The sequence below is a fragment of the Peromyscus maniculatus genome, chromosome 4, assembly GCF_049852395.1.
Source record: "Peromyscus maniculatus bairdii isolate BWxNUB_F1_BW_parent chromosome 4, HU_Pman_BW_mat_3.1, whole genome shotgun sequence".
Taxonomy (NCBI): Eukaryota; Metazoa; Chordata; class Mammalia; order Rodentia; family Cricetidae; genus Peromyscus; species Peromyscus maniculatus.
The window spans coordinates 75,798,503-75,816,044 of NC_134855.1; positions in this window are offsets into that span (position 1 = coordinate 75,798,503).

Sequence of the window (17,542 nt, forward strand, 5' to 3'; positions counted from 1 at the left end):
CCCTCAGAGATTAAATGCTCAGGTCAACAAACATCACCCACTGAGAAAACAGGAGGGACCTTATGGTTGGCAGCAAAAGAAGAGAAGAGTCTGTAGGAATTACCCCTGAGAAAAGAAACACGTTGCCCAACATGTACTGTCCCTTATTATTTTTGTGATAAGTTTTATGTTTTTATAATATACTACCAGAAAGAACAGAGTGTGAAGGAAAAGTGGCCCTACTTTCTTCACTGTGGCGACAGCAGCTAGGATAATACTTGACATAAATAAATTGTTAAATAGTAATTTAATTGGGCTGGGCGGTGGTGGCACACACCTTTAATCCTATCACTTGGGAGGCAAAGGCAGATGGATTTCTGTGAGTTCAAGGCTAGCCTGGTCTACACAACTAGTTCTAGTATAGCCAAAGCTATATGAAGAAATTGTGTCTTGAGAAACCAATATATATATATAAATTCAAAAAAAATGGTTTATGTGCTTTGAGTTCATTTCTCTTCATATACTCAACAACACAGGAAAACAAATAATATTAAAGGAATTATTTTATGGGTGATTAAACCAATATAGTACAGAAACTAATAGTATGCCCAATGTGAAATGGCTGGGATGGTAATAGGACTCTATAGAGATCTATCCTTTTTTTTTTTCCTTTTTTTTCATTTTTCTTTATTAAGAAATTTTCTACTCACTCCACATACCACCCACAGATCTCCCCTCCTCCCACCCCCCAGCCCTCTCTCCCAAACCACCCCACATCCCCACATCCCCTAAATCAAGGTCTCCCATGGGGAGTCAGCAGAGCCCAGCATACTGAGCCTAGGCAGGTCCAAGCCCCTTCCCACTGCACCAAGGCTGTGCAAATTTTGCAAGGGATGTCACTGAATATGAATTTAGTGATATCATTGTAAGGATAATTATTGGTATTTATTTTATGGAATGATATCAGGTGCATGATGGAACACTTGAGTTTCATCATGCATTTTTAAAAACTATTCTGTATTGATTAAATTTATTATGCAAACAGAATGTAGTCAGAAGTAAGTCAATTTTAATTTTGAGAAAAAATGATTGCATTTTAACTGATTTTAAATATTAAATATAATTAATATATTCCTTACTCTTAAAATGTACTTACACTTACACTTGAATCATTGAAACTATCCCATGCATTTAGCTTATTTTCTGTACAATTTCTTCAACTTTGACTCTTTTTGTTTCAGGAATGCTGTGAAATTTCTTTTTAAAGCGTCAAGTTCTTCCATTTCTTCTGAACATGTTGGTCTACAAGTAAAAAAATTCTCAAACACAACTAAATACATACATACATACATACATACATACATACGGAAAGGCAAAATTAGAACAAATTTTAAAAGAAGCAGCAGTATATTTTGTTGTTTCTTAATTAAACTGTCAATTATCTTTAAAAAAAACCTTCTTAAAAAGAAGTCAGAAAAATTAAAAAGGGAGTAATGAAGATCTACCACAGAAATTCAGGTTTATGAAGAAAATTACACATTTAATTTTCTCTCTCTCTCTCTCTCTCTCTCTCTCTCTCTCTCTCTCTCTCTCTCTCTCTCTCTTTCTCTCTCTCTCTCTCTCTTTGTTTCTTTGAGATAGCAGATGATTAAGTTCAGGCTGGCTTTGAGCTTTCTATTTTGATCCCCTAAAATGCTGAGGCTACAGGCAAGTGTTACTACACTCATCAAGAAGTACTATTTGAGTTTCATGTGGATGTATAATAGCTAAAATTTCATTTTTACATTTGTTCTAGCAGAGTGAACTTTGTGAAGTCTAAAGGGGATAGATGCTTAAAGCTTTTCTTATTGTTCTTGGCTGTGCCCTTTCTGAAAGGGATTTACTATGTGTCTCAGCGGCAAAAGTGGAGGGGAAACACTTTACTTTATAGAAGCAATTAGTCACACATCTACTGTTTCAGAACTTCCATAGTAATGTAAATGCCGGCCTGCACATAGGATATACATTTACAACTTCTGATTGCAACACATGGTAATCTAAAACACACTATTGTACAGGGACACACTCGGAAATTCCATCTTTCACTCCTAGTTAATGGAAAAACAGGCTTCCATTCTTTGAATAGGTGAAGGTCTGAATTGTTCTGTGCTGTTACCAACCTAAAAAGACTATAACAGTATTTTTTGCTTTTCCTACCAACTTATGATCTAGATAACAATGTCTTTTTATTTCTCTATATCCAGTTTGGGGCCTAGTCAATAAATTACTATACAATGACTCAATGGAACTATGACTGAGAATAAGAAGAAAACAAAATAATTGAGATGTTTTAATCAGGTGATACAGTACACTAGCACAGGGAATTTGAGAATTAAATGTCTTTCTTTTACTGATATTTGAAGTAATTAAATTAGATACATTAACAAACATATACATGCATAATATATTAACAATTTTGGACATTACTCAAATGTTCTCAGTTGACCAAATTTCAAGAAGCAAGCTTCTTTATGAAAAGAAAGAACTTATAACACATTTGATTAAATTAAGGATTTTATTTAAATATTTTATTTTTACCTGGATGCTTATTTCTCATAAGATTAAAAAATATATGTGCATGCACTCCATATAGTGGTTAACATGAAGTTGTTGACTTGTGTAAGAAGGAAGTAAGCCTCTAGAACGTCCTGGGAATGTATCTAGATTAGGTTAATTATTGGACCTATATGTGAGAGAATACCAACATTTGCTTATTTGAGGTGAGAACTCTATTCTAAACTTTGATTTAGATATATTTGTTTTATTTTATTTGTATAAATGTCTTACCTGCGTGTATGTGTGTGCACCATGTGCGTACTTGTGGAAGTCAGAAAGTGGCTTCAGAGGCACTAAAACTGGAGTTAGGGATGGTTGTGAACCACAGTGTGAGGCTGAGAATCTCCAGGTTCTCTACAAGAGCAACAAAATCCTATAACAGCTGAGTTTTCTTTGTAGCTTCTGAAAAGATCTCTTGTGTCTAGGGTTGTCTGTAAAGGAGAAACTGAGCTGAGAACACATATTCATCACTCTTTCTGGTTATGGATGCACTGTGACCAGCTGCCTCGACCTTCTGTCTCCATGACTTCTTGCTTATCATAGACCTTATTCACAAACAGCTAGCCAAATTAAACCCTTTCTCTCCTAGGATATTTTCTCAGATTATATTTCTTACAGAAACAGGAAGAATAATATAGATTATAATTTAAAATAAATAAATCAGATATTGAATCTTCTCAATAATAATTCAATATCTACAACTTCAGAATGCACAGTTCTTCTCTTCCTCAATAGTTCAATTCCCATGACTCACACAGGTATCATGTGCATCCCCACTGCCAAACATACAAAGTAAACAAAATATAATGTGATCCACACAGGTGGTATGTGACTCCCACACACAAAATAAATAAAATACAATAAACTGCACATTGTATTTCTAATAAATATGAAAGTAGCCATATAAGAGGAATGAACTGGCTTGGTATGAACAAAATCCAATTACATTCACGCTGAAGTTACCAAATAATAATTTTAAATGTTTCAAAAGTAAAAGCTAAGATATCTAAGAACTTTAATCATGGAATATTTTTAAGTATTTTAAGATGTGCTTATTTTATTTTGTGTGTGTATGATTTGCCTGCATGTGTTTCTGTGTGTTGTGTGAATGTAGTGCACATGGAGGTCATAAGAGGATGTTGTATCCCCTGCAATTAGGATTACAGTATGGATTCTGAGCCACCATGCAGGTGCTGAGTACTGAATCTGGGTCCTCTGGAGAAGACAGTATTTTCAACTGCTGAGCCATCTCTCCAGTTGCTTATAATCATAGATTATTCTATTCTAAGATGAACATTAACAGTTTTGTTTTACATTTAGTCTTTATTATGAACTGATCATTGTGCTTTGACCAATTTAGCTTGTGGTCATTTGGAAAACAGCAAATTATCTTGTTCTCTCTGGCAACAGAATGCAGCACATGCTTGGCTTTCCAACATGCCCTTTAATCAATCTTGTTGTTAATTAATGCTAACTACATTAGCGACCATTTGGGGATGGATGCTAATCTTAATAAAGTTCATAATAAATGAGAATGGGCATTAGTGAAGATTTTAAAGCATAAAATTATAAGCATGGTATCTGATTCTTTTGACAAAAATGAGAACTGGGGCCTTATGATGGGATATGAGAGGATCTTCCAGTAATTGAAAGTGGCCCCTGGGTTCTTCAGATGTCAAGAAGCTTTTTTATCAGTCTCTGTGAAAATCTTTCTTGATTTGTTAACCTCAGAACATTACTGCCTAGAGTGGAGAACAATTAGATTCATTAATTTGTTTCCCTTCTCACTTGATTTAATAAATCCTGAATAACAGAGCTCACTAACAATTGCAGTCTTGACTGTAGTACTCACTTGAAAATTACACTTTAAACTGAATATTAAATTATTATCAAAGCACATGAATAAAAAAGAACATTTTCAAGCAAAAGAATTAAAAATAGGTATTTTTATCCTTTCCCAGGCTATTTTTGAAGTCGAACACATATAGCATAAATGTGTTATACATTATATGCTTGATAACCTAAAATCTGATCATATACTGAATAAAGATGAATTGTTAACATTCCATTACTAAGGCAATCTTTCATCTCTAATAAAAGCGTACTTAATAAGGTTGATGGAAAGTGATGAGCTGTGAGTTTTCTAACAAATTAACTCTGACCTTAATGAGTCTTGGTAGAAAAAATTTCCATTTCCTTTAATGGTCAACTAGCTTTTAATCTGAGCATTGGAATACCAAACACACTGTGAAGATACAAAAGATTTCAAAAAGGTATAACATTGATTCAATATTTTACTAGAGAAGAGTGGACAACAGAATAAAGCTACTTCTATTTGTAGGCATCTATCATAACTGGAAAAGGAAAACCTAGAGAACTACCTGAGAACCTAGTATCCAACTGAGAAGATACTTTTCTGACACAGGATTTCTCTTATCTTTAAATGTGCACCTTTTGAGCTGCTAATAAGTCAGTTTTAGACATGTTTACTTTGTATCGTTAAGGTAAAAAAAAAATGATGCTACAACTGTACAAAGCATAGAAGGGGAAACTGTAAGGAAAAGAATAAAGTGCTCAAATATGTTTGTTGATTGCATAGTGACCCATAACTCGGCTTTGATTTTATTCTAAACTCTACATTTAAATTTAAAACAAAAAAACAGGGGTAACCTGATTCAAATTCAGATACATCTTCTATGAGCTTTGACAGATGTTAATACTCAGTAAACTAAAAACTTTAGCAAACTGAGGAAACAAGAGAATGTAAAGGTAACATTTGAAAAATCCTCAATTGCAACATTCTAATGTGAATAATAAACTGTCTGGAATTTTAACACCCAAGAGTGATATAAGGTTACTACAGAACCATATTTCCAGTGGATGATAAAGAGGTTGAACAATATAAAAACCAATGGCATGAAGAAACTGCAAAGATTTGGGCAATAGAGGTTGGAGCAAAAATTTATAGAGGCCTTAGGGATCTCCACAGTGATACAGCATGTATGAGGCCCTTGGCAAAAAGATTCAATAAGTTCTCCTGTAATAGAAGAAACCCTAATATTTCTAATTTTGTTCATTTTTTGCTCCAAAGTGATAAAATTCACAAGTAATAAAATATATTTAAAAAAATCATCAACTATAAATTGTTTCTTATATTTGAGGAATATAAAGATATGTTAAATTGAAGAAGCCATAGAAGAGACCCTGCTCACAATGTACATGGGCTAACACATGCCTGAGGTTGTCAGATAAGTTGTGTATGCATGAAAGAGATTTAAGAAAGAGTGTGGGAAAGTCTGTGGAAATGCGAAGCTGCAGCAAAAGTATCATTCATTTTTCAGAATGGCATTGGTACACATATAATCCACATGACCTTGAAAAGCCATTGAGGATGGAAGCAATATCAGAGCCACTGTTAATAAACTTACGATCTCATTTTGAGATTAGGTAAATATGAACAACTGCAATTCTCTCTTTGGATATTTTAAAATATGTGAACATTTAAACCAAGTACAACTCTCTAGTAAGCTTTAAAATAGAAATTTTAATGTATAACATGATAAAAGAAAGATAGGAAAAATTACTTACATTAAAGTAAATTTCTATGTTTATTTGAAGTGGTAAGTGATTTTAGGAGAACTGTAATTTAAGTGTGTCCTATAATCTGGAGAGTAACTGGAGAGTACCAAGAATCAACTAGTATTTGAGATTGGAAAGTATAAAAAAATGAAAATTATCCAATAAAGGAAAATGGACAAATGGGCACAAAGAAGGATGGATAGAAGATAAAATAATAAATTTAATGGAAACTATATCAATACTACACAAAATAAAAACTATGCACCATTTGTTAGTTCATTCTACATAGTTGAAAAATGCAAATATGGAAACAATCGTGACACCTATCTTTGCAGTCCCTAGAATGGTAAGCATAAAAATACCAAGGATAAATGAATATCATATAAACTATCACTAAATTCTTATCACTATTTAGAAATTTCAGATATCTGAACAATTGAAAATTGAATGTATTCTTTTCAAAGTCACATGAAGCATTTGCTGAACAATGACACACAGTAGGCCATGAAGCAAAATTTAGCCAATTAAAAAAAAAAGAAAAAGGTTTTATCTTTTACCACAGTAAAATGTATTGAAAACTAAGTGAAAGAAATAAGGTCTAAATAAAACATTCAACAAAATATGTATATATAATATTGAATCAGTAAGGAAGGAACTATAATGTTGATTTAAAAATGGAAAAACTAAGGCTTGAGTTCGGGTTATATTGGCAGAGTGTTTGTTTAGCATATATGAAGCTCTGGATTCAGTTTCCAGGACTGAACAAAGCAAGTATGGTGGCTAATAATTATAATCATACTTTTGGAGCAAAGGTGGATCCAATATCAAACTTATGTGACAATATGCAAACAATAAAGATACATAAATCAACAACTCTGATTTAATGCAAATTATTTGAGAGTAATGAAATACGTAATCTCATTTAAGAAAATAATAATGTGCAGCTGGATGGAGGAGTGCTCAGCAGTTCAAACACTTGTTGCTCTTACAGAGGATATGGGTTTAATTATTTGTGTCCACATGGTGGTTCAGCATCATCCAGTAACTTCAGTCCCAAGGTACCTGATGCCCTCTTCTGATGCCATAGGCACCATGCATGATCGTGATGCACATATATAAATGCAGTCCAAATATTTATGCACATAATATAAAAAATAAAAAAATTAAATGAAAGATATATGTTGTAAATAGTTTTACAAGTGACAGAGAAACTAAACTTTATTTATGATATCCTTCTATAAGTGAATCAGAAGTTCATATAATTGTTCATGGAAAATTCTAAGAAATATTTAAGAAAAAACTGAATTCTTTTAAATATTTTCTTCAATATAGGAGATAATTTTTTATTTTAATGAAATCACTCTAATATAATGGCAATATAAGATGTAGTCATTATAATAAAATTAAAAACTATATCCCCTAGGAGCAATGATACAATTATCCTAATAGAATGTTACTGAGGAGAATACAACAATATTTGAAAATCAACAAGAAAAATGTGTTTATTTGAGAATACAAGAGCAATTCAGCATTTGAAAATCATTCAGTAAGCTTGCCATTCAATCAAATTAAATGAAAGAAAGTATATTGTGTTAACAGAAACAGAAAATTACTTAATGAATATTAAAATACATTAATAACAAAATCTCTCCAAATGTTAAAAATATAACAGATTTTAGGAACAATGAATTCAAAACACAAAAGGGAAAAAATAAGAAAAACAAACAGAATATTTTATGAGTTTGAAATAAGAAAAACACACTTCAATTTGATAAAAACAAGTTCCATAAAAGAGAATGAGGAAGAAGAGAAGAAAGAAAGAAAGGGAGAGGGGAAGAGAAAGGAAGAAGGAGGAGGAAGAGGAGGATTCAATTTTGTGTCTTACATGCTACATGTCTTATGGCCTTGTCTTTTATTTTGCTTTATTTTGTTTTCTGACTAGCATTATTGATATCCTTCCTCTCCTCACAAGCAGACATTTCGTCCATCTCCCCCTGGAACACTTATACCACCATTCTTTAAGTTCAATGTTCGTTCAGTGTCTTGCTGACATCACAGGTTACCTACACATACCCTCCCTCTGTGACTCTTTTTATTTATTTATTTATTTTAGTTTGTATAGCTTCGTGCCTTTCCTGGAACTCACTCTGTAGACCAGGCTGGCCTTGAACTCACAGAGATCCTCCCATCTCTGCCTCCTGAGTGCTGGGATTAAAGGTGTGCGCCACCACTACCCAGCCCCTCTGTGACTCTTAACTCTACAACCTAACAACCTGCACTGAGACCCCTTTTGATTTTAGTATGAGTAGAGCTTCCCTCCTCCTCTTAATAGGACAATAATGCTTTTACCTATGCCTGCACTGAGGGTCTGCTTACCCTAATATAGACCTCTCCTCTCTAAGATAAGAGGAAAGCCCTCTTGAATTATAATACTGATATCAGAGGATATGTACAGAGGTGCTGACTTGATCCATAAATAGAACTACACTCCATTTCCCCCTTGAGTCATACAGTTCAGACACCTCAGGACCTGAACCAAGATCCTCCTCAGTTGATTTTAAAGTAGAGTTCCTCTTCCCATCCTCTAAAACCCTAGTGCTGCATCTGACTGCACTCAGCCCCTTACTTATTCTACAGGTATCCTCCATTCTCCTCTCTGGCAATTCCAGTGCTGCCCTCTAAGGATTTGTGATGAGTACCAGCGTGCCTAAATAATAGCTCCCACTCTGTTTATCTCTTGACTTTCTAACCTTGAACTCCAAAGAACTGAAAAGATAGAAGCAGACATGTAAGTCGATGGACAGAACTGAGGACTCCAACGTAAGCCCGCACAACTACAGTTTCTTGATTTTTGACAAAGATGCCAAAACTACACAATAGAGAAAAGAGAGTGCCTTCAGCAACTAGTTGTAGGAAAAGTGGACATCAACATGTGGAAGAAGCAAACTAAAACATAATTCTCATCCTTCGTAAATCTCAACTACAAATGTACTGAAGGCATCATTAAAATGCCTGATATACTGCAACTTCCAGAGCGAAATATAGGGAGTACTTTCAGAATTTCCAGGCAAGGACTTTCTGAATAAGGCTTTGATAGCGCAGGAAGTAAGACCAAAAGTTACAAATGTATTCCCTAGACAATGAATGGCTTGGGGAGGGAAAGCTAATTTTAGCTTTCACTATTCCATCACAAAGGAAGACATGTTGCAATTACATGGTAATCTTAGAAATTTAAAAATAAAAGAATTTAAAGAATTGTATATAGCCATTTACGTACTGTGAATTCTCTGTTCAGGTTGCTGCCTCATTGTTTTGTGGGAAGAAGTTATTTTCTTTTACTTTTTTCTTATTTATTTATTTATTTATTTATTTATTTATTTATTTATTATTTCTACAACACTTCCTTCTCCCATTACTTCCCTCCAAACCCTCCATTACACCCCTTCCCACCCTCCTTTAAATTCATGGCCTCTTTATTCATTAATTGTTTTTGCTTGTATTTATGCATATATGCATGTATTCCTAACTAAACCTGTTTAGCACATATAATGTTACTTGTATGTATGTTTTGACATCTGACCTTTTGGCATTGGACAACAAATCGGTGTGCTCTTCCCTGGAGAGGACCACCTCTCCCACTCTCAGCTCTTCTCATTTATTTACATTTCTTTGTGAAGAGATAAGGCCTCGAGGATCTTTTCCCCGCCTTGGCATTCCCATTGTCGTCATCCTTGTTCAGCTCATATTTGGGCAGCCATGTTAATGAGACATTACACACACAAATCCTGTAAATGACTAGTAGATATAATTTCACCGCAAAGTCTTTGATCCTCTGATTCTTACAATCTGTCTGTCCCCTCTTCTAAACGTTCTCTGATCCTTATGTGGGGAGTGTTGTGGATGTGTCCATTGGAATAGGTCTCCAAAGGCGGAAGGCAAACATTGTCAATGACCAGCATGACAATATAACTCTGGAGGTGTGGTAGTGGCTTGCATAACTTGGCAGTAGTCAACACCTCTCTAATTGGACCTAAGATCCTATCAACAGGAGTTAATCCATGCCATGTACTGGAAACCTGGCTGACTCCTCAGGGCTAGTGACATCATGGTTATTGGAGGAGAATCTACAACCAGTACTATTGTGAAACAGAATAATAAGTAACAGTAATTTCTCATCTTGTGGACTCTAGACTTGGGTCTCCAGGCCTAGACTAAGTATCTAGTCAAAACTGAGAAGTTCCAGGTTCAGTGAGAAATCACATCTCTCAAAACAATATGGATAAGTAATCAATGATGACATTATGAGGTTAATTTTGGGTATCTGCCAATGTCCACATGAAGATTGTATCACACACACACACACACACACACACACACACACACACACACACACCCCAAATAAAAACAAAACAAAACAGACTGGAATATAAATTAAATTCTGATACATAACTATTGTCTACAATCAAAAGTAATGAATATTTGTCAGGATGCAGAAAAAGGTAAAGCCCTCTTCAATATTGGTAGAAATGCAAATTAACATTCTAGAAAAGATTGTAGAGGTTCTTCACAAACTATCCCAGTAGATCCAGCTAGGCCATTTTTAGTTATGTATCTAATATTAATGTAATTATCATATCAGAGTTATCCATGAAATCCTTTATTAATTATGATTTTAGTCTAAAACATCTAAGACATGCCCATGTAGTTAAAGGATGATTTCATGAAAAAAACCCATGCTGTGTATGTGGCTTGAATTATTATACAAAACATGATAAGTATAATTAATGTTTGTTGATCAAATATATAGATATAACTTAGTTTGTATATCTCCATATCTAAGACACTTTTGAAGTATTGACAGATGATAATTATATATTTTATATGGACCATGTGATGCTAGGACAAAAGATGAAGCAACATGTGCTTATATCAAAAGAACCTTTAAAGATTCTGATTTAGTTATCAACCTCACTTTTCCTGTTTCCATGTCACTTTGGCAACGTGCCCTGATAGGTTCTGACTGAGGTCTTATCTATGCTTTGTGATTTTGGCTTCATCCAGTTTATCCTTTGTGGGAGGCCCTATGATTTGCAGTCTTAGCAAGTTAATTTGGTTTATACTTAGTTCTTTATTACATCATCTGTTGTCCTAATTTCCTCATACTCTTCTGTAATCTCTTTAAGCAATCTTGTATTGTTATTTTACAGTCCTTGTTTGCTAAATTCAATTAGAGCCCATTTTAGATCCAGTTTAACTGCTTTGTTTTGATTAAGGTTGTATTTCCTACATCTCTTCACATCAAACTTTTTTATTTCCTTTTTGTATTTGTATTTCCTACTGGACACATTTCAAGAAAACTAGAGTTTGAACAGGCAATGATCTTCCTTCAGAAAGGTGTTATTATTCCTACTATCATGAAGGAAGAGGTTTTATTACTACTTCTTCTTCATTAAGACTTTTCAAGGATCTCAATAAATTTATACTTTTAATAGCTTTTAGCACTGTAAGCAACATGATTTACTTTTCTGTACTACATATTTTTGTATAATTTTCCCCTGGAAAAGAGTGAAAAGGTTTATTCACTTCAGCTACAGTAGAATTAGATAGGGATCCTTTCTTTGTTCTTTTGTTATCACTGTAGGCCAAAGAAAGGATTCTGATATAATTTGTATCTATTCCTATTTTCACCATGTCTATCTTGGTGGGAAAGAAATGAGTTCTGTGTGATTTCTTCCCAGAGAAAATGTCAGGAGTTAATATGGGTGTCTGGGTGCCACAAAGGCACTGGCTGCATTATCAAAAAGACTGCCCAGGCATGGTTGAGCTCTGTGCTGAAGATGTAAACAAAAGGTGCATTTCTGGAGCTCTGTGCTCAAGACAGAGACAGCTCCACCACAAGGTATCTCCTCACTACTGTCCATACAAAGTTGGAGAGGGCTTTGTGAATCGTGGAAGTTTCAAGTGATTTCTATTTTTATTTTTTTAATTCATTTTACATAGCAACCACAGATCCCTCTCTCATCCCTCTTTCTGCTCCCCCACTCCCACCTAACCCCCTCGAAATCACCCCTCATCCTCTACTCCAAAAGCTTAAGTTCTTCCATGGTGGAACAATTTTAGTAGCATCCAGGGGCCTCTGGGTCTCCCTTCCTCTTTTAGGATAATTTGTTAACTTTAGAGATAATAGGTATCCAACAGCCTCAAATTCTAGTTTTAACATTATACTTGAAACATTGCACAAGCAATATTGTGGAGTGGCTAAAGTCACGGTAACATGAGATAAGTGTTCATCACTTCAGGACTCAGTTGGCCAATATTCCCCATCTCTGAAAAGTTTCCTAGCCTAACATAACTTAGACTTAAGCTTCAGAATCATTTGTCTCTGATTTTTGAAAACTCAAGACTGTAGATTGACTTCTTTGGCTTCTATGGGAAAACCTCCCCCTTCTTTTAGAAAGGGCTCTAATCTTCACTGCCAAATCTGATTTGTGTTTTTATTGTTTAATATTGAAGTAGTTAATTGAAACATGTGATTAAATAATTGTTTTGTAACTTTATTCAAGCATCTCAGGAGATGTGACCTCTAAATCACTATGATTTTGAAGATTATTGTTGTGACTCTCATAATACCTGACTTTTCAATGAGGAAAATTTTCCTAAAATCTATTCACTGCCTAATCAATGGGTGAAGAATCATTCATTGATTACCAGATTATTCATTTACTAAATCTAGAAGATATCTATTATGTATGTATGTATATATATATATATATATATATATATATATATATATATATGTATGTATATGGTCATATTTGTATGTATACAGTGTGTATGTGTGTGCTGAGACAGAAACATTTATGTAGTATAACCTCTCCTTAAATTGGCTCTAGAGCCCTTAACAGGCCTTGAACTTAAAATCCTCCTTTCACAGCCTCTTGAGGGAATGACATTACAGGCCTTAGCAAAAATTATATATTTCCATCTAAATAACTAAACTATAAACATAAATCCTTTGTGTGACATCACTCATGTGCATCACTAAGATTGCAATTAATAAAAACATAGATATTCATTGTTATTTTTTCTAAAATGCAACTAATTTGTGAATGAAAATAGAATAGATGAAAGAAACTTCTCAGTTTCAGGATACACCAGTGCGTTTAGAAGTTGAGATCTCTCTCAGTTTAATTATATGCCAAGAATAAGCATTACCTAGTAGTTTTTGTATATCAATTTACTGGATTGTTTAGCTAACAACTCTGCATTTCCAAGTAGCCCCAGGGCTTTACTGACTTGAGACTGGCTTTCTTTCTCTCGGTGACCTGAAAATAGAATCGTATGTACCCACCTATTAGATTTAGTCTACTGCCATTTTATGCTAATATATAAGTATTTGCCTCTGTTTTATAGTGCTAATGTTTAATTGTTTTACATTGTTCACAAGTATTTAGTGAGAGACAAACACACACACAGATACAGATGGAGAGAGAAAGAGAGACAGAGAGACAGAGAGACAGAGAGAGACAGAGAGACAGAGAGACAGAGACAGAGAGACAGAGACAGAGAGAGAGAGAGATTGTGTGCACATGTGCATGCCACAGCACAGATACTCTTGTTGGGATAAGAGTACAATTCCAAAGACACAGTTGTTTCCTTTTACCATGGCAATTCCAGGGATTGAACTGAGGCTGCCAGACTTGGTATCCAAAGCCTTAACACACTGAGCCATCTCCCTGGTCTTGATACTTATTTTTACTCTCTAACTGGCAAACCTTTAGAAAGCAAACTCATGCCGGGCGTGGTGGCGCACGCCTTTAATCCCAGCACTCGGGAGGCAGAGCCAGGCGGATCTCTGTGAGTTCGAGGCCAGCCTGGGCTACCAAGTGAGCTCCAGGAAAGGCGCAAAGCTACACAGAGAAACCCTGTCTCAAAAAAAAAAAAAAAAAAAAAAAAAAAAAAAAAAAAAAAAAAAAAAAAAAAAAAAAAAAAAAGAAAGCAAACTCATATCCACACCCTCAGTTTTGCCAGTGTTAAATGAGAGTTATGGACTCAGACCTAAAAGAGGTAAATCCATGGAATCCCTCCAATCAGGGCTCAGGGAAACCCGAGTCGGAGGAGGCAGAAAGAGTGTAAAAGCCAGAGAGGATAGAGAACACCAAGAAAACAAGATCCTCTAGGTCAACATGAGTAAAGCTCATGTGAACGCAGAGCCTGAGGCAGCATCCACAGTACCTGCTGGAGCTTGTACCAGATTCTCAGTACTTACACTATGGCTTCAAGTTTAGTGTTTTTATGGGGCTACTGAATGTGTGAATAAGTAGGTCTCTCTTTCCTTTGCCTTCTCTTGGCCTCTTTTCCTCCAGTTTGTTTATCTTGTTCAACTGCAATGTGATAGTTTTATCTCATTATATTTTAGTTTGTTTTATTTTATTATTATTCCTTAGAAGTTTGTTCTTTTCTTTTGAGAGAGAGAAAGGGAGTAAATCCAAATGGGGGGAGGGGAAGGAACTGAGGGGAGTAGAAGGAGGAGAAAATGTAATCAGGATATATCATGTGATAAAAGACTATTTTCAATAAAGGGAAAAAAATCAGAGTTCTTGGTTTCTGATATTCGTTTTGACTTTCTGGTTACTTATTTACTTAGTTACTGTTCTTTTGCTGTGATGAAACACCATGATCAAAACAACGTATAAAAGACAACATTTAGTTGAGTGATTGCTTACTATTTCAAATGATGAGTCTATGGACATTCTGTGGGGATTATGGCAGCAGGCAAGAAGACAAGGCCCTGGAGGAATAGTTGAGCTCTTACATCTGATCTATAAGCAGAAGTCAGAGAGAGAGAGAGAGAGAGAGAGAGAGAGAGAGAGAGAGAGAGAGAGAGAGAGAGAGAGAGAGAGACTGGGAATGACTTAGCTATGGAAACTTCAAAGCACTGCACCCCTGACCCCTACACAGACACAGCCATTGACTCACATTCTCTGACATAGGCCAATCAATTCAAACTACATGAGCCAATATTGGTTACTTTCATTCAAAACAATTATTACTATCTGTACTTGTGTTTATTCTTGGAAAGATGCCCTCTGCTCATGAGTATTGATTAATTCTGTTTAAATGTATTCTTTAAAGATTCTTACTTATGTCTAAGTTGTCATAACAGAAATGACAACAGTAGATACAATAGCAAAAGTCAAACTGGTAGCAACACTTTTTGTTTGGAGTTTTCTATTTCAAACCAGTTGAAAACTTTCACAGAGATTTTTGCACTTCCCTAGTACATCAATTTTGTGGGTTTGTATTCTCAAATAGACAGTCTAATAACTTCCCCCAAAGGACTAATAGAATTGTCTGGTATATTGAAAACTATGATATTGCTGATACAAACAACAAATACCAAGACCAACCAAGGACAGATATATGGAGAGGAGAAGACACATGAGTAAAGTCAGAGTCAAATGTCATTGCTTTCTGTATCTCCCTCAATTCAGACACTCCAGTGTATGAACCAGAACAAGCTTGATGCTTTGAAGATACAGAGGAGCAACTTTCATGAAGTTAAAGCATAACAAGATGCAAGGCAAAAGAAACCTATGTGAATTTTCCTATTATCATTAACAGTATGAAAATAGAGCATATATTTCCTTCTTCCAAACTCAAAGCTTCTTTCTTTTTGTTTTCATGGTTAGGAAATATATTCACATTTATGTACCTAACAACTTCTACATGCCAGCCAGGCTTCTAGGGTATGAGAAATATGAACTAACAAAACTATCAAGAATCTCTGACATTCACAACTTGCAATTTCTCATATTTTGTTAAGGAAGTTGTAAGAACTGTCCATTTCTAAGTTCATGGAGTTTTAATACATCAATATATGTGGTTGGAATAGGGAAAAAGATGGCCACTTGACTCAGCTATCCCTACAATTCCACATCAGAGACTAATGAAATTTGTCTGGGGCATTTCAGAAGATAAAAGTGATCCTAGTTAACTGGTATGATGGTTTGTTTGGCTGACAAGTTGGTTTGATGCCAATCAAATAACAGACATGCCTCTGGATGAATTTGTAAGGGTTCATCCTAGAAGGATTTATTGAAAGAGTAACCTTCTCAAGCAATGGCAGCACCTTCTGTTAGGGACAGACAAATGAAGATGTCCAAAGAAGCCTAGCTGCTTTCTCTATACAACTTCACAGTGTAGTGGTGAGTGTATCTGCTCCATAGTGAAGCCCATTTTGGTTGGCTTTCCATTCTGGGCTGAAGACCAAATGCTTGAAGCCTTCACCACCAGAGTGGGACTACTGAGGGCATGCTTATTTGTTTACTAAGAAACTACCGGGTTTTCCTGTTCTCCAGCATGTAGAGAACGAGTTTTGGACTGTGTAGCCCATATCATGTAAGCTAATCTAATAAATCCTCTTTTGATAACTATTCATTTCATCAATTCAGTTCCTACAGCACATACTGACTAATATGGATTAATAATTGTGAGTTAACATAAGAGATACTATTGGCTGCATATGTAGCAGTTAACATGCTCACATATTTTACTTATGAGCTCACATATTTCACTTATAGACTCCCATACTTGGTCTACACTTTTGTTCAGTTGTATGGAAAGTAGGTAAAATTATATCACCCTGTGATAACAGTCACAGGTAAGCAAAGAAGGACAGTAGAGTATGGTACTTCACAGCTTTATAGCTTCTTTCCTCCTGGGGATGATGTCACTTGGCCATATAGTGAGGATTTCTAAAAGCTACTTAAAGTACGTCAAAGATATTGGAGTAGAACCTGGATTGTGACAAATTGAGAGAAGCTCTGAAAAGACCATTGCATATTTGAGTTCATGTCATTTATATTAAGTGAGGAAATGTGTATATTTTTTATTGTTAGGAAGTCATAAATGATATTAAAATAATAACCTAGAGAAGATATTTTTAATTCATACACAGTGACTCATATCAGTAATGTTAATTATCGAGAAGACAAAATTATTAATATATTTAGTAAAAAATCAGCCAAATATGTAAAACGTGTTTTATAAAAACAGAGGGGAAATTACTTAATCATGAAATACCAGTCACTCTGATAAGTAACAAAATCTAACTGTATTTGAAGGGAAATCTTAACTAATCAGAACTTCAGTGTTTAGGTATGAGAAAAATCACATGCTGTAAGTAAGAATCATATTGTAGTATGAACAGGTGATGACCATTACATTTCTCATGCCTCTGTAGCACATTATTATAAACATAGCAAATTAAATATCAAAGACTGATTATCTCAAGGGTCCCAGAGACTAAAAGTATTGAATATCGGTATCAATACAGAATGGGTTCTTTGTAAATATTCTGAGGAAATACGTCTTCCACAACTCCTCA